At 42.5% G+C, this 23,055-nt stretch overlaps 1 protein-coding gene and 1 long non-coding RNA gene across 2 annotated transcripts in view; both read right to left on the reverse strand.

The window, feature by feature from the left end:
* Positions 1-21,634, reverse strand: part of LOC120725064 — a 34,039-nt gene extending 12,405 nt beyond the window's left edge. Inside the window, exon 1 of the long non-coding RNA XR_005694044.1 lies at positions 12,051-21,634. This is a non-coding gene — a long non-coding RNA (uncharacterized LOC120725064). The remainder of the gene's footprint in view (positions 1-12,050) is intronic.
* Positions 1-23,055, reverse strand: part of foxo3b (forkhead box O3b) — a 43,480-nt gene that overhangs the window by 18,465 nt on the left and 1,960 nt on the right. The gene's annotated exons all lie outside the window — the stretch shown is intronic.

Genomic DNA, 23,055 nt, shown 5'->3' on the forward strand with positions numbered 1-23,055 from the left:
ATGACTTGTACCAGTTTGGCCAGTGATACTGCCAAAAATGAAAATTAGATTTTTTTTATTTTTTAAATCGAATAGGTCGGTTTAACCTCACCTGATCTAACCAACACCTCTGCAACAGAAAGTGTTTCTATTTGACTTCATGAGCATTTGAGTGCATGTCCTTGTGTGTGTGTGTTTGTGTGTACTTGAGTGTGTGCCTTCTTCTCTGCTGATGTCAGCACTTTCAGGCCTGTCAGCTCTCTTCCTCCCACACACCAGCTGAGCAGCAGGAGAAAGGGAGCGAGGTGGCGGTGAAGGTCTTTGACATGCATATGCTCACATTGTGGATTTCATGTGTGTTTCAGTGCAAGTGGAGATCCTAAGTAGTGTTAATGACCAGCTTTTTTTAATTTTTAAATATGCAATTAGTAGTGTTGCAGAGGGACACAGTTAAGAGGGCTTCCCTCTCCATATGCTCTTTAAAGTGCTTTTAAAAGCGAAGAATATCAGTGAACAATTGTCCACCGATATTACGGTGCAGGAAAGATTCCCGTCAGTCATGTTATAGTTTTGGTTGCCTCTGCAAGACAGACAAATCACGCACACACTCTGTTAAAGCACACACCAACTGCACTGACTCAGACCTATGCGTTTTGCCCCAGCAACAATGAGCTACTTTTTCAGCCCCTCTGGGCTCAAGCCCTCTGAGGAATCACATGACTTCCTGTTTCAAGACAAAAGGAAGGCGAGCTGCAGCTGCCTCAACTCTGACCTGGATTTACAGTTTCTACAAATGCATATTTTCATTTCTGTCGTTTCTAACTGAAAACGTACAAAGTCTGTGATGAAATACCCCCAAAATCATGACTACTGAACTCAAACGTAAAAAAAATAAACAAAATAACAACAACACAAAAATCCAGAACTGGCATCAACTGTCTCTCACTTCGCACTTTGTGTCCTTGTGTAAAACCACAGTTTCCCCCCTTAATGTACTCCTTTCTCTTCTATTCCGCTTTCATCACTTCCCGTGACAGAGATGCTGAAAAACCTGGTTTCTAGAGCAAAGCAGTTGTTCTATGACCACATAACACACTGCACCGGTCTTCGTAAGTGCACGGGTTTGCGTGACCGATATAATTATGGCTGATTAAACATCACTGTTTGTGTGGATCACTGCAGTGGAGCTTGTGTGTGTGTATTTGAGCATGAGCAAACATGAGCTCAGAAGTTTTACGCAGGTATGTTTGTGTAAGTGATGCAAGCGTCAGTTAAGCTTATTAATTATGAAAAGTAGCTCACGATAGCGTAAACGTGCACGTCCTCTTCACCGATGCACACTTGCACACACGTTTGTTTCTTATGCACATTATGTGCTGTTAGGTTTGCACATGACCCTACGGATCATATTGTGCAAGCCTTTTTTGCGTTTTGCACAGCTTATTTGTGGATTGACAATTTCATAGCGCTAAATCAAGAATGACATGTGAAATTCCTGATCTACCCGAAACAGTGAGTGGTGAAAAACGAAACACTCTGTACATGTGTGCCTTTTTTTCTTTTTTTTTTTTTTTAAACTTTGACATAGGACATGAACTTAAAACCATAGCCACAGACGGGTGTAGTGAGCGTCATTCTCAGAAGCACAGTCTCTTCTGTGATTCTTATCTCCACCTCTGTTTCACATCTGCCTACAAGAAAAGCTCAGTTTTAGTTGTTTACGGGGCTCCTAATTACTGAAAAAAAAAAAAAAATCTTGCACAAGGCTGTCTGTTTTTCTTCTGTTAGACCTGTCTGGATTTTATTAAGACTTTCTGGTATGGAAGAGCTATGCTGTGCTTTTATGCAATATTAAAAAATACACAAAAGGAAGTGACAGGGAGTCTGGGGGAATGAGAGCAGACATGCTGAAAAGGTTATGAGCCAGACGGTGGTGAATTTTAAATTATGCATTTTTGTCCAAACGGACCAGTCACTCCAGTTTTTTTTAACACCTCATAGAAAGCACAGTGAAAAACAAGTCTTCACTATAAGGAAGACACTTCTGTCATGAAACAAGCAATAAGGCAAATTAAACTCCTTATTTAAGCTTCTCCTTTTTCGCTTGAGTGCCATGGTGACTGTAGTGGAATTTCATTAGCAGAGTTGAAGCAGACTGTATTGTTATCAGGTCTCAGTACTTATTTTGAGCCTAAGAGCAGCATGAACTTAAATACCCTCTTTCTATATCTTACTATTTGAGGTACAAGTATGGGCGCATGGGTTATGTCGTCTGTCCTAGCTCTCTCACATGCTCATAGCTTAGTTTCCTGCTTTATGCATGGCAGTACTTCTGCTCATTAGTCATAAGGTTTTCTGTGTCATATACACACATATACACATTCGATCGATCGATCGATCGATCTATCTATCTATCTATCTATCTATCTATCTATTGAATCAGTGCCCCTTCACATAACCCTCCCTCTGATCCACACGCAGCACTTTGTATTAATGTTACTTCACTATTAATAGACCACTGATAATTGCACTGCTACCACTTCTGTCTTTCGCGAGTGTTTTTCGTGCAGGGGTGACCAGCAAAAGAAAAACTTGCACTTTTCAGTCGTTGCTATGTCTAAGATCGGTTGTGAAAATGTGTGCAGCTTGCAGCCGTGACCTCAAGTGATTCTCACAGAAGCCGGTCTCATCTAAGCTGCTGATCCCATTTCCCATGGCATTAGTGACTCAGTGCACTTCTCCTGACCTCACCTGTTGTAAAAAAAAACCAAAAAAAACCAAGAGACTACCTAGTGTGTCTAAGTTCATGCCTAAAGTTTCTTACAGACTAAGCAGTTTGGCAGAGGATAAAAAAAAAAACGATGGAGGGAGGAATAGACGAGCAGAACAGTGTGGCCTAATCTCTTTAATCTACTGTACAGGCTCATGAATGAGTCTCTATCTTTTCCCTCAAACCCTCCTCCCGCTTTCATTTTCTTCGTTCTCATTATTTGTCCATCTTCTCCCTAACAGCTCCCCTTTTGTAATAATTTTTCCTCCCGTTTTGTTCCTTGTCCTCTCTCTCTTTAATGCTCTCTCGTTGCCAGTTTCTGTATTTTCCTGTCATCTCCCGCTTCTTTCTTCGCCTCTCTGAAAGGTCTTTTCTAAGTCAACTCTCACAACAAAAGCTGTATGGTGGCACTAGTTGGCTGTAGGCCAAAACTCTGCTCTTTGCCTCTTTCTCCATGTCTGTGTTGGTGAGCAGCCATCACTCAATCTGCTCTTCATACTCCCCCCTCTCCCAGCTCTCTCCTCCATCCACACCTCTCTTTTTGTTTTTCCTCCCACACGTTCGTCTCTCTGAGGGGGCAGAGTGGGTAGTAATTTCGGGATTTCAAATGTTCTCTTACACACCAACACACATGCACACTGCAAGGTGACTATGGAGCTGTAGGGCTCAGTGCTTCTGAAAGGGGTGTGTCTGGTAATCCTTTAGAGCTTGTGTGCGAAGGCCTTGTAAACCAGAGGGAAAAAAAGGAACAAGAAAGGAAGAGTGGAGAGAAAAAAAATGAGAGAGAAAGAAAGAGCTGACAGGCTTTTGAGCAGAGCAGGCCTCTTTCTATAAGGGGTTCAACACCACAACCTCCACATGATAATAAAAAAAAAAAGCACACGCACATATGGTTTAACAAACCACACTGACCTGAGAGTGTGTGTCTCCTTCAAGGAGGACTCTAAATAACAGCACCTTAGAGCTGATTGACAGCGCTTTCACCCAAATGCAAACATGCACACAGTAATGAAAGGCTTGCTTAGGTTTGCTTATAAATGCTAGTCATGCAACAGGTCCACGGAGCTTCAGACAGCAACCGTGGAAGGGAGGAAGAAGTAAGAGACTAGAAGACTTGTAAAGTAGGGCAAAAAAAAAAAACAACAACCCCTAACCAAGAAAAAAAGAAGTAAACAAGTGACGGGGGGAAAAAGTGGTTTTAGGTGTCTGCTGTGCAACGCCAAACCAAAATCCTTCGTGTGAATTTTACCCATCTGAACCTACATGCTGACCTTGCAGCAGTAGCTGTGTTGTGGCTCATGCAGTCAGCAGGCACCGGCAAGTGACAGAAATAAGCAGGGGAAAAAGGAAGTGGTGGCGTTGCACGAGTCAGTCGATCTGTCAATCGCTTGCCTGGTCACGAGACTGAGGAGGAAGCGAAGAGCTGAACTGGCTAGCGCTGTATCTCTCCATTGTATAATGTGTATGCATCTTTCTCGTGCGTTAGTGCATATTTGCCTTTAGACATGTTTATGTTTCAAGGCGTGGTTGCGCGCAGTACATTACAGGCTCTGTGGATGCATGTTTTTTTCTATCTGGACGCTGCCATATGCCGTCTACTTGGTGAGCAGTGGAGAGGTTAAAAATTTGAGGAGAGGTTAAGCATTTAAATGAGAAAATTTACATAATTTTCAAATCTGTCTGCACAGTGTAAACCTAGAGCGAAGACACAGTAAATCTCCCTGCCAGAACCTACTACTATTTATACTCTGATTAGTAAAAGAATATTTTCCACATATCACGATTTATCAGTTTTTTCTAGGATTAAACAAACATGATACCAAACTGACTGCACTAAAAATGCTCTAGCTCTTGTTCATATTGAATGGACACACGCAAACCATATCAGCCTTCTTAACTAGCTTTCTGCAATTATGAATTTTTAACAATGTAACAACTGCATAAGACATGAGACTGGAGTGTATTCACTGAAGGTCACAAAGATGTTACTGTATGCATTTCTAGTTGCATTTGTGTGTGACCAGTCTGCATTACCAGACACTGAGTAAGCCTGTCTTATATGTGTATTTGTCTGTGTGTGTGTGTGTGTGTGCATTTGCATCTTTTGTTGTTTTTTTTAGCTTAGTTTTCACAGCGTGCCCTGGAGTAAAAAGCCCGCCGCCGTCTGGTGCGCTATTTCTCACTAAGTGGGTCAGTTGCTGGGTAAGTTGGGGGTAAAGTTCAGGTTAAAGTCAGCCTATGTATCTGTGCGTGTGCATGAAGTCGGGGCAGGGATGAGCCTCCGAGGTTGGGGCAGGGTGAGGAGATACGAAAGAAGAAAAAAATGAGAGCACCAAGATTTAAAAGAGGAAATAAGAGACGTCCAGACAGACAAGAATGTGCTTTACTTCGTGTGGGCAGGGCTGCATCTAAAATGCAAAGATATGGGGGAGTAATAATAAAAGAAAACGCAGACTTGTGTGAAAGGGTGAGATATGCAGATCGGGAGAGACAGACAGACATCGGAGGGGGCGGGCAGGGGCTGCAGAGAACACAAACTGCTGCAGGGTGCTTTTAATGTGAAGTAGGAGGGAGTAGTAAAGTGAAGTGTACAAGACTTTATTTTGTCTGCTTTTCACAGTCTGCTTGTCTGGGTTAGTCTACTATGGGCAACGCCTAGGGAGCACCACTTATGAGGGGGGGGGTGCTTGACTGTGTGTGTGTGGGAGCACTTAGGGGTAGAGTAAACACTGTAGAAGAATTTGGGTTAGCGTGAATTATTCACTGGTTCAGCTGAGTACAGAAGTGCCAGGCAGACTTCTCCTTGGGCGGCGCGCTCAACTTTAAAAGCTGTTATCGGATGCGAGGGGTAGCTGCTGGAAGATTGCTGCACAAATGAATGGGTTCGCTTTGTGCGCAGTGTCACAACCCAGACGATTAGATAACCAAGCAATCCTGTTTCTAAGTCATTTGTGGTCTGCGAACTCAGGATGTCCTGTGATCAGCCTCCGTGTGAAGATGCAGTTGGGCAAAGCACGCACTTTGAAATAGTGTACCACCAATTCACAGCTGCAATCTCCCTTCTTTCATCATATTTATTTGTGACACTCTTCGCTCTCCTCCATCTCTTCCAACATTCAAACGGAGAGAGACGAAACACACTGTGGAGCTATATTTGCCAGCAGGTGCCTGTTTGTGTGTCTGCGTGTATTTGACTGCCTAACACGCTAACACACACTATTGCACTCTCAGATGCAACAGGGCACCCCATGTTAATTCTCCCCCCAACCCCCACTCTCCCGCCTACGCTCTCCTATGCTCTGATGCCTCCTTCCTTCACCTCGCTTCCTCTTTTACCTCCCTGTTTTATTCCCCCTTTCCTCGCTCGCCTCAAGTCTGGGTTTGAAAGTTGGAACGTGGCCAATTAACACAACAGCCGGTTCACCAAACCCAGGCGGTGGAGGAGGGGAACACAGAGAGAGAAAAAGGCTCACATCACTACACACTGACCTACATACACTTCCACCCAGCTGATTGAATCCTACGTTGAAGCCCGCGGCCAATCGCGAGTGGGGGTGGAGTGCCAGCCAGCCAATGGCATTGGCCACTCTTCGCAGAGCTCTTGCACTGTCTCTATACAGTTTTCAGTAATCATACAGAGGCAGGGAAAATGAACAAGACGGAGGAAGAAAGGGTGACAGATGCGAGGCACTGAAAATGAGCAAAAGAAAGAGACAGAAGGGGGTGAGAGTGTGGCTGATACTGAGAGGCAAACGTGGCTCAAACGGGCAAAGATTTCACACTTGCTCTCAGCCTCAGTGTCCCATGGTGCAGCAGCCAGTGACAGATGAAGTGTAATACTGGCTAATGCTAAAGAGTGGATTAATGGCCCATATTTGTCCTCGCTCCATTCCCGGTCCAAGGCCCAGCCTAACCTTTTCAGAGCCACACCTCTTAATCTCAAATAGTCCCCAAACATGCCAACGAGTTACGTAAAAATATGAAAAATTCCAGAATTTTTTGCTGAATTTTGCCAAACGACTACTCTCCTTGCATGAACATCGGTGAAAACCCTTCGATAAACACTAAAAGTCCTGAATTCCACACCTTCTGTCGGTTTGTGGTTTTGCTGCCACACCAGTGCAACCAGCAGTTACGCACCTCATGATTACATTATCTACTAAACCTCATAATCCCATGATGACCATGAAAGCTGAATTAGATCACTTGTCTGAGTGATTAATCTCTTAAAAATAAAAAATAAAAAAACCCTGCACATCGACAACGACTCTTTGCCAATACGGAAAGACAAATGAGATCCGACTCAGTGTAGATGAATTACAAAAAGAAAAAACGAGCAGCCTGAAGTCTGACGTGCTGATAAACCTTAGCAATGTGTGCATGTCACTTCCACAGACATACACTTGTGATAGCATGATGCCATCGCGGAGAGGGTTAGGGCATCTCTGGCAGTGATCAACATGGAAAGTTCAATCTGCAGCCAATTGACTCTAAAACAAAAACTTACATAACTGTTAAGGCTTTGTTTACATGGAACAGAGATAGGACAAAATAGAAATCCACTATTCTATTCTATTCTATTCTATTCTATTCTACTCTGTCGCCGTTTTGCTGTGGTGGCAAAAATAAAGGAAGAAGAGAAAAAAGGGTGTCACAATCACAACAAAAAAATGCGTAGAAGAGCAAACTGAAGGAAAAAGAGGGGGCAGTGGGGAGGCGCAGAGAGACATCATGAGGCACACTAACCCATATTTGAAGAGATTGAGGCGCATATAGCACCATACAACAGAGCCAACACTCTGAAAATGGATTACGAGCCTCCCGTTTTGTTTTTTCTTTCCACGCTGGGTGGTGGAGCCTGCCAGCAGAGATGGCCCTTCATGAATAATGCACACATTGACTCATGTGGTCATATGAAAATGGATTCCTTGCCAATATTGACCAGTCGAAAAAAAAAAAAAGAGAGAGAGCGAGAGACAGAGAAGCACTCAACTCGCTAAGCTCTCTCCAGAGTGAGGGGGGTCCGAGATAATTAAACTGTACTGTCAAAGTGAAGAGGGGTGGAGGGTTGGTGTGACCCTCCAGTCTGAACGCTGCACCGTGGCAGAGCACTCTCGTGGTGAGAGGAGGGTGTGGAGCCATTTGGAGGCATTCGGGGTGGACTGCTCACAGCGTCCGAAGCTTGTCCGCTTCACTTTTTGTGCTTTTTAAAAATCTGTGCAAATTAAGTGTTTTATTTCTGATGTGACACTTTTTCTTGTGCCTGCCTCATCTGGAGTTGGCTTTTTTCCTTCATTTTCTATAATATCATTTGACAACCAATGAAGAGCAAAAGGGATGGAATATTGCTCTCACTGCAAGTTCTACTGCAGCTGTTATTATTGAAGGCTCTGCCTTCCCTGCAAAGAACACAACTTGAGATTAAAGAATCACTGATGCTTTAATTCTGAAAGGACGGGAACCCTGATTTTCACATGCAAAATGCTGTCCTACACTTCTTAACACCCAGTGAAGTGGGAACTACCACAAAAGGTGGTTTTAGAGTGCTTCGGCAGGTGTTTTTTTATGTGTGTGGACAGATTTCGTCAAGTCAAAACCACAATCACATCAAAAGTGATCAGGTTAGACTCACGAAACTTTACAGATTTGTAGTAGAGATCAAAACTAAGGCCGAGTTTAACTATGGGTTTGGTTATTTTGGAATATTTTCTTTAACTCCTCATATGAGGTAGTTTTGTGTATCCCTTTAATTTGCCTTGGTTACAGTTGCCTATAGTGTGTAAAGTATCTTAAATACATAACAGGGTCGGACTCCACACTCGCTCCAGCCAAATCATGACTTCCAATACTGTACATACCCATCTCCCCGCCACCTCCACCAACATGTTGAGGGATTGACAGAAGAGGAGGAGAAAAGCAGAAGGCGAGGAGCCCACTTTCTTTTTCTCAGCTCTTGCTCTCTTTTTTAAAAAAAAAAAGGGTGACCCGAAGGCTTCTTCCAGAAAGGAAAGCATGTGTGCGGGGAAAGTGAAGATCTCTCTGGGGGAAAATGTACAACAACTGCTGAGGCCAGGGCTTTCCCCGGTATTAGCTTAGGCCTCCCTGCACACACATGCTGATATAGACATATATATATTCATAGCGAGAACAGAGCCTTCCCTATATCAGGGCTCCTACACATTCAAAGGCTGGGAGCAGAATATGGAAATAAGAAATGTGCACTTCAGAGTGTCTCCTTGAGTTGGTCCTATTTGAAGTATATATAAGGATTTATTCTGTATTTCTACCAGTGCATGCTTTCCTCCTAAGTATCCATGTGTGTTTTGTGTCTATCCTTGCCACGGAGCCATTTTGAGACCCTCCAGGTATTGAGGTCAGTGTCTCTGGATATCAGTTACTCTCCTCAGCAGCACCAAGGGAACTGAGTGATTGATGGGCAGATGGCTAGCTGGTTTGGATGAAGGTCACTCTGGGAACAGAGTGATGATATACAAGCAAAAAGTAATCACAGATACCCATAATGCCTAAAATCATACTGCCACACAGGGTGAAGATGAAGGAAGAGATGAGGGAGAGAGTAACAGAGAGGGAGGCTCTGTGTCTGGGTAAAGCGGTATCCGATGTGCCTTGGGGTTTTGGAGCGATTTCATGCCCCCATAAGCAATGAGAAGCACAAACACAGACAGACACACACACACATGCGCTTCTGAGGATTCTCTCTGCCCAGCTATCCACTTTGGATGAAAAAAGCATGGCACATGGTGAGAATTGGAGAGGTTGAGCAGAACTAAGATATGCCAAAAGAGTAATTCAATTGAATTTTAATTTCTCCAGCACCAAATGACAACAGCAGTTGCCTCAAGGTGCTTTATACTGAAAGGTAAAGACCCTACAATAGCACAGAGAAAACCCCAACAATCAAACAACCTCCTTTGAGCAAGCACTTGGTGACAGTGGGAAGGAAAAACTCCCTTAATATGCTACGCCATATGCTAACAGATGTAACAAAGTGCTCTAACAATGCATTAATCATTCTATTTTCAGTGTTATCAGTTTCAGATTGAAGTTTCGGTGTATATTTCTTAGAAAGCAGTCAAGTCTTTTTGAGCTTTGAGCACAGAAAAGAATACCCTGATTCTCTTACAATCACTCATGAGCACGTATAATTTTTACATTACATTTGCAAAACTTTTATAGCAATGGCCACTAAATCAGATATGTGCAGACCAAAGTTACCTTGCATACCTGCATTTTAGGAGCAGAATGCCTTGCAAAAACAGATTTACAAAGAGTGCTCTGTTTGCATATAAGCAAGGTTAAGGACGAACGCAGTCTGTGTGACCATAAATCAAACAGGGCTTCACTAACTGTCATACATAGGTCATATATGTGCAGAAAGTAGAGAACTACATTATCATTGGGTCATAAGCTAAACCACGCTCTTATAGAGCATGGTGACAAAAAGATGCAGTGTCGTTCAGTGCTCTGTTCAGGAATATTTGCACAGTAGTTGTGAGTTTTTCATCTTTTATTCTTCATCTCTTATCCTCAATGTACCATCTATGTTTCAGGCCTCTGCAACAAATTCAACACTTACATGTTAAATTTCAGCAAAGCTAAATATGAGGGAGAAACTGGAGGAGCAAAGTAGGTTTTGTAGGTGAGCAGTTCAACGGCAGAGTTTCACTGAGGGTTACTGGTCCCATCAGTTTGACCTTTCTCTTTATCAGGTAAAGATAGATCCACCCCCGTTTAATATAGCATCTAATAAACACTAATGCAAGATTTTTACCTTCAACCTTAAAAGGGCTGAATTCATTTGCAACACTCTTCGGGAAGCGCTTCAACTTTGAGATCGTGTTCCTTAATTAAAAGTTATTCAGCTGAAGGTCAAGTCACTTTTTGCTTTGTCAGCAAGCTGTTGCGTGCTTATCAGATCTACCCATATCTTATGTGGCTGTGTTCTGTTCTGCTGAACCTTATCAAGCTCCTAACCTCCCCCCCATTCTCTCTTGTAAAACCCAGGTGTGCAAACAGAGAGGTTTACCTAGGTCTCATAAATGATAACAGATAAGAGGAGGGAAGAAATAATAAGGAAGGAGCCAAGCTCCACAGTGACCTTGTAATCTCCCTTCCTTTTAACTTGGATCTTTTCTTCTTACTCAAGGTAATTTATTGATTTATCCTCTAATCAGCAAATATATGATTAAACTGATTTGGTTGCTGTCACTATAAAGACTTGCGTTATATATGGCATCTACTTTGCAATTCTGTAAATATGGATGGCCAGGTTTAAGCGTTATCAGTCCCATTACAGGTACAGATACTCATTGGGGAAACAGTGTTAAATTATTGAGCTGTACTTCTCTTTGAAAAGCAAAGAACCTCAAGCAGAGAAATACAATTATGAAATAATTCTTCGATTGAAGTGTTTTAGTGAATGACATCATGAAATGCCAGATAGATTGGATGTGCTATAATAACCAGTTGCTAAGGAAAAATGTAATCCAAACTTGTTGGCAATGATTCCTGGACATTTCTGACTCTCACTGGATGAAATCAGTTGCTGCACGTTGCTAGTGATCACATGCCTGCAAAACCTCACTATGTAAGGCAACATCAAGATGTTCATTTATTCCTAACTGTGAAGAAAGTGATTTTGAGCAGAAAGTATAACTTGTTATGTACTTGTACCTAAAATTGTTAATCCTTAAACAATACAATGAAAAAGAGTGAAGCTTTTCTGTTATCCCCTCCTATCATTAAACCACAATAAACCTCAAATTATTACAAACTCACAAACAGAAATTGTTGGCAAGCAAAATGGGAAACGTCTCCACATTGCTGACGCTTTGTATTAGCTCCCTAAATGCTATAATCGCTATCGTCCTAGCAAAACATAAGGGTCTGCTGGTGAAGTGCCGCTTACATATGATGCAGTAAATGGAGAACAGCACCAGACTGGATTTAATAAATGACACAGACCCCAAATCCAGTTATCTCAGTTAGTAGCGAATCAATAGCATGCAAGTAAGATTGTCATTAAGGCCCCAAGCTAGCATTAGCATGCTAATACATACCAATAACAAGTGGTTTAGCAGGTACAATGGTTACCTCATTAACATACACAAATTTGTTAATTAGCACTAAACACAAAATGAAGTCTAAAGTAACGGGAATGTCATTATTGTTGAAGAGACACGTTAAGACTCATAATGATCCTAGCGAAAAGCTAGGGAACCACTGAAGCGATTAGCTTGAAACCCATGATGTTCACACACACACGCACACGCACACGCACACACACACACACACCAATAAAGGAGCAGAGAATGAGATATTAGACAGGAAAAGGGAAAACCAGTGTGAGGTATGAAGCACGTATGTTATGACCAAACCAACAAATGAGAGGTGGTGAGTGGCTTCAGTGGCTTACAGATTCAGTTTTGCACTGCTTGTGCACCGCCCCAAAGCAGATGGATTCCAGTTAGTAAAGAGTGCCTCGAAGAAAAATGTCTAATTGAAATTCTATCCCTTGTGTGTTTCTCTCTGCCCTCGCAGTTAGCCTCTCATGCAACCAGGGAAGGGGGGGTTCAGACATCTGATACTAGTGAAAAACATAAATGACACAAGACAAACAAATGTGTTTGTGTAAAATGTTTAAACATGTCCAGATGCATAAATGTAAAGAACTGAATACAAAGAGACACACACTCTTTGATGTAACCTCAGCTGCTGCCATCAGCCTCGTCTTTCTGTGTCAGTGGCTGAAGCAGGCTCAACAATGGCTCGCTTTCATCCCACAGTAACATATCCACACACCCATACACACAACCTCTGAAGTGCTGGGCCATTGTTGTGACTTCATGACAAAGATTGAGACCCTGGGGCCCACTGGAGCCCGAACTGCCAACCACTCACATCTTAGTTGGTACATATAGCGCATACACACAATAAGGGACCATATTTTGTGTGGGGAAATTGCTCTAGGGACATTATGGGAACTATTATTGTATCCCTAGAAAGAACTGAAAACATCATTCCCTAATTTTAATGATGCATAGAGGATGTGGAACATTGGAGCCCAGCATGTGTACAGCAACACATCCCAGGCTGTGTAATTCATACCAGAAACTGAAACGCTTTGCATGTGTGACTTCGACCTATAGAGTTACACAGAGTCAAAAGAATGCTGTGTGTCTGCACAGAAAGCCTGTGGGTTGAACAGGTGGCTGGCAGGATGGCTGCTTGATGCCACTCTCAGGCTTTGCTTATCAAATCTGGGTTATCAAGTCTCTGTGGTTTGAAAGCCTCCACAGCATGTGAAACTGCACCCTGGCCGGAGCAAATGTCAGCACACTTTCTCACTATGAGAACTGTTTTCATTACTGTTTGATGCTGTAGTCACACTGAGTAAAACAGTGGCTGGAGACTGCGGCACAAACAAAATTATTGCGAGATGTGATGTGATGACCTCTGAAATCGCTGTGGACAAAGTCTGCGTCCTCTCGCAGTCAGCTGCCATCTTCACAGCGACATCGGTGCCTCAAGATGGCGATAAAACAGCAAGAAGGCAGAGTCAGTCTGCTACCGCTTTGCAGAGGACAAGTTGGCAATCAAATGCAACCTGTGATACGTCTTGTCTTGGGACCCTTGCTTTTATGTAGGAATATAACCGGAATACAACCAGTCGTCAATTAGTTGACCAGTTGGTCACCGCAACTACTTGCAATGAGTGTACAACAGCAAATATCCAATGCAGTAACCGGGCAATCACTTTACTAGCTGCTCAGAGGTTGATGTTTTTACTCTGGTGTGACTGAGACATAATATACGGATTCTTTAGGTGGAAATAGTTAAATTTAGTGGTTATGCTGAGCTTTCACTGGAATAAATTACTTTTTTATTTAAATAACATTATTAGTGATTTTTTTATAACATCAGACAGGATGTTTTGTCATAATTCAAAAAAGCAAAAACGCTAAAATTGTACAGACGTACTCCAAAATGTTACAAATTTACTTCAAGCAACCAACCATCTCATAGCTAATCCATAACAGGTTGCGTTACACTGACATAAATCGTTAGTGATTTCTACTCTAAATACAAGTTGAACAGGTTATTAGACAACAAAGAGATTCGCTGGATGTGTCAAATCGGAATTCAGTTACTTCGTGGGCACTAGCGCTGAATATTGTTAGTGTATTTTGATCAGTTCAGAGTCTTCAGAGTGGAAAGTACCTGAACTATTTTCTTCTATGGTTATGACAGACACTGAGCTAATATATCACACCACTGAGAGCTAGTCATAATCACTTTGTCTTATTCTGTGACTCACACTTTTGCAAACATGTGATACATGCTCGTAGACACCTAGATACACACACAAACACATACACACAGGTGGGGCACCTGAATGTAGCTAGATTGTGGCTTCCAAAACACTTAATCTAAGGTAATCCAGGTTTAATCTGCTGTTATCACTCTTACTGACACAGAGGGGTATGAGTTGTGGCTTCTTTCTTCTCTCTTTCTTTCTTCTTCTTCTTCTCGCTCCTCTGCCACAGAAAGCTTTATTGTACTCAATTAAATGTTAATCAGGAACAGTAGCTCATCCTGTCCTTTACAGACTCGATGATGCCAGATAGGTGGAGCGGTGTGATTGAAAGAGACAAGCTCAGAAGAAAACTAATTAAAGTTTAAAAGCCACATTGGAGAGCCACATTCAGAAATGATAACTTCAAACACGCCTCAGGCAGATATCTGTTGAGAGAGCGCGGGTGCGGGTAGCCTTACCTGCTAGACACACATTGCTGTTTATAGTACCCCTCCCCACATACACATCTAAAAATACATAAAAAGTCAACACATAAGCCACTGTGTGTTTATTAGTAGATGTTGGTGTGCAGGATGGCGAAGGGAGTCGATTATAGAGGAGGAGGAGGCAGCGAGAGAGAAGGGGCCCTCTTTAGCAATGTGGTTATCAGAGAAACTGAAATGTAACGCCACAGCGGGAGGTACATGCATGCTGACTCTGCATGTGTGTGCGTGCGTGTGTGTAAGCAATGTGTTCACTAGGTCACCTTGTTATCAGCTGTCACCCAAACTGCGAGTCTTACCCCCCACCTGAAAGACAAGTTGTCGGGTGCTATGGAGACAGATAAATAAACCCCACCCCTTGCCCTGTTGGTATGCAGGCCTTTAAGCATGCACGCACGCAAATGAACGCACGCGCACGCCTACAGCAGCTGGGCTGATAGCAGCCCTTTGGATAGTCATTAGCTATATTCTTGACTGCCCAGCAAGACTTCCTTTGCTCCACTGCTCATTTCCTGTTTTCTAGAAACAAAATATTTCCTTTCTTGTATTCAAGCCCATTGTTTTGCATGCTGTGTTCATATATAAATCAACTGGATTACAACAGATTGAGGAGGAAGTCATATTTTGACGCACATCACTTCAAGACATTTGGAAAATAATTTTATTCACCAAAACTGATGATACATGTAAGCAGTAAATACGCAGGTTGGGCCAGCTGCTAATGAGCTTATTTAGAAAGAGCAAACTGGGCTAAAGGGGATGTATAATTGCTGTTTTCCTCTGTGTCTTATTTCTTTTTACAGAGCCAGACAGACGGTGTGTCTCAGAGCGGCATGTGCATTTTCCAGACTAGCGTTTCTGGATTCTATCTTGAACCTTCCTGCTCAGACTCTGACCTAGAAAAGTGCTTTGGTTAACCTTTCCCTCGGGAGGTTGAAGGCAAGGGTCAATTACAGAACAGTAGGGCTGGAGCAGGAAGACAAGTAATGACATGCTTTCAAACTTACTGTACGAGATTTAACTGAGGCCGTTCAGGTAAAAACGAATGTTTAACCACCAGATAAACCACTGCAGAGTCAGGTTTTGTTCCTAGATGTTAAAATACCTGCATATGTGGACATTTTTGATTTCTTTTTCTTGGAACTTTCTTTATTTAGCAGCTGGCGATGACTCTTGCAACTTCAGCTGTGCACTTTGCTGCAGTTATCTGGCTGAAACACCAGTTTTGTGCACTAACAGTTGGAAAAAGATCAGTGTAATCTGATGTCGTATAAACTGCTGAGCAAATGTTTTGCAGCGTGAGGGTTCCGTGATAGCAGCGTCACAAATGTGATTCAACAGGCTCTGGAAAGAACCTGCAACACGATAGCTGCAGTTTTATAAAGCTACGAAGAACTTAAAATAATCCTCTGGGAAAATTCCACCTGTGATTGTTAGCACGCCGGCTGTGGGAAATAACTGTGTTATAACTGTAACACAGCCAGTAATAATCAACAACACTAACGAAAAATGAGGCCTCTTAAAAGCGTTTGAGGGAACAGCTAAAAATGAGGATAAATGTGCTCATATGCAATCTTAACAAAAGCTAGATAAGATAAATTGATACCATTCTGTTGCCTGTAGAGTAAATATGCAGTTGAACCAGGGGCCCATTAGTTGAGCTAAGCATAAACACCAGCATCAGTGGGAAAACAGCTGTCCTTGCTCTGTCCAATGGGAACAGAACCCACTCACCACCTTGTCTAAAGTCCATTAATTAAATATATGTTTGTGTAATCCTGTTCAAAAGCTGAGGAAACACCCAATTTTTTGTTGTGTTGAGATATAATGGAGGTCTGGACACAGATACTGACAGAGACTCTCAGCACGTTGACGTTAATGGGCTTGGACACACGGACTGTATATAAAAGATGGACATAGCAGCCATGACATCACCTCTTGGACCGTTTTTCAGACTGGCTGCAAGCAAGGATGGATCTGACTGAGAGGACGGGGGATGCTTCACACATATACAACAGCAAACTCTCAATCACAACCGAGTTCTGCTCCAAATCACAACTTTTTTCTCATCCTTTTAGGGTCTAACTAGGACTATAGTTTAAAGGTCTGCACACAAAAGGCTAGGCAAATATAGTGCCAGTCAAAAGATGTTGGGGTGATGGTAGTCAACATATCACCCACCCCTAGAGTAATTTTATACCCATGTGTAGTGCCCTTGGTGTGATGCCAAACAGCATTGTACCTGCAATGTCCGCTAGTCGTGCACCTCTTAATATTTGTAACCTGGATTTTTGAACTGCTGCTGCCACAGCTGGCTTGAAGACTCAGGTGTCGGTTTTTACCCCTGTTTTATTGATATATATCAGTACAGAAGTTTCAAAAAACCTTTGAGTGTAAATGGATGTGGCTGTGTGATCGCATTACATCTGGCACGTGAAGCAACCAAACCGGCAGGTACACTGGAGCCTTAATCCCTTACTGCATGAGGTAAAATGCTGAGTCAAACCAAGCCCTCATCTTGAACCTGCAATTCGTGTGTAGGACACATGTGTTTGTATTTTAGATGTTATCAATAACTGGGCATGTGCAGGCATGTGTCTGTTTAACACATGCAAAACACATAACACACACACTATGACCGGTCTGCTTCCAAAATCCAAGCCTTGTCAAAACACAGCTGGGCTCCACTGAGGTTTTAGGACTATTCATTCGTATTATAAAACCTTGAGTGTCTCAAAAACAGAGTTGCGTTACAATAATGGCCACCAAAAAAATAAATAAAAAATACTCCCTTGATACTGCCTTGACTCCTTCTTGTCTTTTTTCCTTAATGAGAGGAGAGGACCGAGATTTATCTCCATTCATTAGAGCCCACAACAGATCTCAAGAGTTGCGCTTCAGAGGAGCAGCGGCAAGCTACAGGGGAATGGCTTGTTTTTGCTCACCACGGTGTTTTACATCCAGACAAATGAGGGAGCTGGCAGGAAAATAATGAGGGATGGAGTGAGAGTGAGAAAAGGAGAGCGGACTAAAGAAGAGGAGTTCAAGCAATGAAGGAGAGACTGAAATGGTGAGAGAGGGTTCGCCTTTAGCCAAGAACAGGCCCTTAAAAATTAATATGGTGATCTGAATTCATCCCAAGTGCACTGAATAATTGAGAAGTGTCTTTGAGGAGAACAGATCGTTCTGAGGGTGACATGGGTGGTGAGGATCCAGAAAATTAAGAGAAAAAGAGAGAAAGAAATCAGAAAGTGTGCTTTTTTATTGTCCAGCCTCCTTAATGTACACACAAAGCTCTAAGGAGACTTCAAAATGTCCTTCTTTCTGTGTGTTTCATAGGCCTGACTAATTATGACAGAAAATCTGAAGAAGAATATAGGTTTTAATGCAGAGTCAGATGGATAGACAGATAAGGTAATGAAAAAGAAAGAAAAGCAGATGCTGGCACTTGTTGACGTACAAGCGGCCAAAAGTATTTGGACACCTTTGTTATCTTACATCTGTGAGTTTTTAATTATTGTTTCCTTGTTCCACTGAAAGGGGAATCCGAATGCTTCGGCACAAAAATGAATACAAGACTATAATAGCGCATAACCTTGCAATATAGTTTGGGAAACACCCTTTCCTGCCAAACCACGTCTTTAAATCTGCAAGTGCAGATATTTTTGCGAGTACAGTGTCAGAAAACATCTGCATTGATATACGTCACCAACCTACATCTTAAGCCACACGATCTCTAACTATGGCTTTTTATAGCTTTTTGTCTGTAAACTGTTTGGAACAGCTGAAAATGACAAATACAGAGTGAGTAAACCAAAATATAAAAGTTGTACAGCTAAGCAATGCACTCAGGCTCACTACACTCTCTCTGTAAGACAATGGGAGCTCCTATTCTGCATTGTTTTCTTACCGTTGCTGATTATGGCCTCTTTAAAATAACACGTTTGGAAACTGACTTTACACTGACTCCAAGCCAGGTGTTATCACCCATCCTCTCCCACCATCTCACCCATGAGCTTATATGGATTGATTTCCCAGTTGGTCTTGCGGCATAATTTCTCCCTATGACTTATGCAGAAATTGCATATGGATGTGATTTTGATTTGTCTGCATACTTTTGTCCCTTTAGAATGATTTTCAGATGCACATCTAGATGGGAAAAAGCTGCTTGGGCCTTTTAAAGAAGATGTTCCCATAGATTGGAAATGGAACTGGAACAGAACCTGGGGGTTTCCTGCACACCGAGGTTGACTGCTCTGGAAGACGCTATTCACACTTGAGGGGGAGCCTGAAGCTGGTGTGTTCCTACAACCCATTGTCCCTTTCGTCTTACGCCCTTCCTTGGGGAATCACAGCCAGAGGGCAGTTGTAATACCCCAATTTAGAGCAAAGCTTGTTAATTTACCCCCTCCTCTCGTCCCCTCCTCTTACTGTCTCCCCCCCCCCCTTTTTTTTTTTTGCTTCACTTCCTTCACATTGGTAATTTCCCAGCTCCATCTGAGAGGACTTCAGATTGTGCTCCACATACATACAGACACATACACACACCACCCATTTCTCCTGTCTAATCTTTTTTGGTATTCTCCTTCAGTATTATGAGAGTTTCTTTAATATCCCGTCATCAACCTCAAAGAGTGCTTAAAGCTGAGGTAGGCCACATGTTTTTCCTCTGGCTGGACAAAAGAAATCCTTAATAATACAACTGTAATTTAAGTGGTCTGGGAGGGAACTAGACTCGTTTGCCTCCCTTGGACTCTGGTTTTAGGCTTTAGAAAATCCAGCCCTATTACGAGAGACTGGTCAATCACGTCTTTTCAGAACAGATCAGGTGAGTAGTCATATAAATGGTGAAATAAAAATAACAATTTTACTATGGCATGCAGGGTTTCAGCTCATATCAAGAACTATTTTCACTATTTTCTGGTGTTTTATTTGATTTGCTGTTTCTAGAATTCGATCTGCACTCAAGCTGGGCTCCTATCACCCAAATAAATCTCATCCAACACTGGAATAATGAGCGAGGAATGAAAAGTGAAGAAAGCTGTATTTTTCCCCTACTTCCCTTTTTCTCCACCTTGTCCCGCTGTAATAGAAACAATAAATAATTTCGGCTCCAAAGAATCAACTGTTTCGGAGTGCCTGGATAATCAAACACAGGTTTTTGTAACTCTCTTTTCCGCACAAAGTCAGATGGTCTAATGTGTAACGGTTAGGTCGGGAGCCTGTTTCTATCCCTGCGTGTGTGACTGTTGCAGTTGTTCTGTAGATGAACCTGTTTTCTTTTCTCTTTGTAGAGTGAGAATCAGATAAGGTGCCTTTAACTCATGTGGTTGTGACTCAGTGTTCTGCGGTTTCAGCTGAACGTGAAGTCTCTCCAAGTATCCATCAATTATCCAAGGACTTTAATATTTGTTTAAAGTGTGTTGCAACCATAAGGATCTTAAAGACTAACATAATTTAATCAATAAAATTAATTTCAGATCCCTGTATTAATTTACAACTCCTGAACTGTTTCGATAAGCCCGAACATGACCAGACAAATGCACTAGATATGTCTCAGCATGTCCGTGTGGAAATGTCTGGTCTAACCCTATTTAAAAAAACACACACAGACAAGAGCTTAAGCAATCAGCTTTATATCAGATGGTGATAACCGTACTTTATGTGCAGTGTAGCTGTTACAACCTCTTAACCTTAATTACCAATGTGACATAACTAGGGCTTGGCCTGTGACGGGCAGCCATTGGGAACAGGGAGCCTATTACAACGAGGTTAAGTAACACTGGAGCACAAAGTTCACTGCAGCTCAGAATACTTGCGTGTACTTGCACAGAAATACACACAGGTGCACCTAATCTTTCGTTTATGCAAACAACACGCACACACACACAAACCCAGTGTTATGCATGTGCATGCATGTGTGCTATTTTGAGATTCACTCCCCCGCCATACCAAAGCTTTTTAACACACATTTCAGCAACTCTGAACCAGACCACCCTCACCCCCACCCCCACCACCACCACGACAGAAACCTTGCTGAGAAACTGCAAAATATACTGGTTCAGACCAAAAAGTTAGGTGTATTTGGTCTAGCACACTCAGGAAAAATGCTCATTGGATTCTGCTTCTGAGGGCAAAAAGACTAGTATAGAATTTTTGATAAGAATAAAGAAAAGATAAAGTTTTTCTTTTAACTTAGGAAATGAAAACTTGTTTTCAGTGTCTAAGAACAAGTTAATGACAAATGGTACATGTTTCAGGAAAAGAACATCCAGTTTCCGTCCCCGATTAAAGACAATCTAAGGTAATAAAAGCGTTATTGTTGGCTATCTGCGTTTACTGAGGCTGATGGTTAACTGAGAAAGACATGGAGCACAATGTTGTAGGTGGGAACCTGTGAGAGAGACCTCAGGAGGATTACTAGGATTTGCTCAGCAAATCTCCTCAACAAAGGTGCCCTGGGTGCATGAAACTGTAGGTGTTCAAACCTCTGTGTGGAGGTGAAACCTAAGAGCAAAGGAAAGGGACTCTGAGGTCCCCATGCAGAGGCAGTCCTCTGAAAACTGGGCTCTGCAGGCTGTCTTTAGTTTCATGGGCTTTTCACTAAAGCCTTAGTACAGCTTGGGACATGCTCAGGCCTTAATGCTGAGAAGCCTGCTCATTATTTCAGAGCTGTAGAAGTGTCATCCTTTAAAAATCCAGTGTTATCGAATCACAGATTATTTCAACACAGATTTCAATAAAGATTTGGTGAATCCCTGCAACATGTTTAACTTTTTTTTCTCCAGTTTGAGACGTTTTGTGTAACACTTTGAATAACTAGATTCCTCTATGAAGGAAAATGATCCCAGCTGTGGAAGTACACCTAATGAACTTGTGGCTTTGATAAACATCACCACCCTGGAGATGGTATTTTACATCCCTAAACGCCACTGGAAGTAAAGCCCAAGATCAGCTGGAATGAATGGCCTGTATTTGTGTAGCGCTTTACTAGTCCCTAAGGACCCGAAAGCGCTTTACACATTCAGTCATCCACCCATTCACACACTGGTGATGGCAGCTACATTGTAGCCACAGCCACCCTGGGGCGCACTGACAGAGGCGAGGCTGCCGAACACTGGCGCCACCGGGCCCTCTGACCACCACCAGTAGGCAACGGGTGAAGTGTCTTGCCCAAGGACACAACAACCGAGACTGTCCAAGCCGGGGCTCGAACCTGGCAACCTTCCGATTACAAAACTCTCTGTTCTTGAAGTCTGGAAACCTGCAAGCACAAACCACTTTATCTAATTTGCTACCACCGCTCCAGCACCAAAACACATTAAATGGAAAGTTTTCCTCAGCATCACACACGTAAACAAACCAGCACGCACAAGAATATGTTTCTGGTTAGTCAGTTGGCAAGTATCCTGAAGATTCCTGATCCAGGCTTCTAATTTCTGTGTTTACCTTTGCTCAAGCTAAAAACAAATCCAATCTGATTCACAAAAGATGTTTTTTGGAAACCTCAAGGCACTCTTCCTAATGGCCTCAATAAACGTTGCTCACTGCTCATTTCCTAGAATCTCAAAGGATGTGATGGGTAGCATGACGCTGAGAGACACACTGGCCACTTGAATGAAATATGCCTGGTTAAAATAAACTGCACTACTCTGTATCACAGATCTGTGATAGAAAAAGACGTCAAAACTCTGTTACAGCTAAAAGCAGCTAGAGTCTGCCTGTCTTATTCAACAAAAAGAAGAAAGAAGAAGGCATAGGCTGTGAGCCCCGGCCAAGATTTACTGACAGGACATGTGTAACACTAAACCTCTGACAGCTTGGCCCTCATGCCCGAAATTCCAGGAGTAACAGCCCTGCATGGTGACGGTGAACTCGGCCTTGATGAGGCTACACCCCGAACCATATCACATAAGAAAACTTGAGAAGGCCTGACAAAATATGGGCCCCCAAAGGACCGATCCTTCAGCTTATGGTGGGTGTTAATCTCTGCTCTTTGACCTTTTGTACTTCCCTCCAACGCCCTCTCTTTTTTCACAGTCCCCATATGCCTTTTCAGTCACCAGATCGATGCATAACAGCTCGCCCAAACTCAGGGCAGATCTTATGTAATTCCCCCATGGTAGGATCAGCAACCTTGGCAGTTGCCTACCTGACCCAGGAGACTGGCAGATCCCTGCCAAGGTTTACATAACAAATAGCAAACAGGGCAATGCCTCTGTGGTTACAATAACATAATGGAAATGTGTCTCATGTATATATATATATATATATATATTTTTTTATTTTATCCAAGTGACTATCAAAGTGTCATTCTAGTATCGCAACCACAGAAAGACTGAATGGTTTCACTGAACCAACCACAGTGAGGTTTCATTGCAGAGGTTAGTCATAAAAGGAAGGCCTCGGGATTCAAATGTTTCCACAGAGCACTAGTGTTAAATTGTTATGTTTACATTCAGCTCCTTGGCCAAGCGGATTAGCTG

This window comes from Simochromis diagramma, unplaced genomic scaffold (genome assembly GCF_900408965.1).
Source record: "Simochromis diagramma unplaced genomic scaffold, fSimDia1.1 OVJJ01000802.1, whole genome shotgun sequence".
NCBI classification, from domain to species: Eukaryota; Metazoa; Chordata; class Actinopteri; order Cichliformes; family Cichlidae; genus Simochromis; species Simochromis diagramma.